A 629-nucleotide genomic window follows, 5' to 3' on the forward strand; every position below is an offset into this window, starting at 1 on the left:
ACCCCCCCGTTCTGAAGTAATGATGTAAAGGTTTTGCCCAGGGGGAGAGGCAGGCCATCAAAAAGCTTCAAGTTTCTCTCAAAGTGAACTGACTTTATTTCGAACAGAGTACAGGGAAGTTCAAATCTGAGAGTGCACTAAAAACAATGGAGAGCAAGGCAGTAAGCAAGTAAGAGGCTGGTTAATCTCATGAGAGCAACAAGCTAAACTTTAAACCAGCTAGCAGTTTATCAGAAAGAATCAGGGAAAGAGACAGCTAAGAGCCTCCCTGGAATCAGAACAAACCTCAAAGACTGAACTCAAACATTCCCTCCTAGAAAGGAGGAAAACTGAATTGGCTCAGACTGTGGGGCAATTAAATCCCAGAGCATCTCCTGAAACAGTAAGGCAATCAGCCAACAATCAGTGGAGACTAATATTTGCATGGGATACCAACAGAGGGAGACAGCTTAACAGAGATATGACTAAACCTGTACCCTCTGAAGAGTATGAAATCACAGGCGACACACTGCAAGGAAAATGGATTTCATTACAGCAGTCTAGCCAGCTAGTAGCGAGGCAGACAAGCAAGTAACAACAGCCGCCAGGTATGGGTAGTGGGTAGTCAGTATCCAAAGTTTCTACATTAG

The sequence above is a fragment of the Crocuta crocuta genome, unplaced genomic scaffold (assembly GCF_008692635.1).
Source record: "Crocuta crocuta isolate KB4526 unplaced genomic scaffold, BGI_CrCroc_1.0 scaffold49, whole genome shotgun sequence".
Taxonomy (NCBI): domain Eukaryota; kingdom Metazoa; phylum Chordata; class Mammalia; order Carnivora; family Hyaenidae; genus Crocuta; species Crocuta crocuta.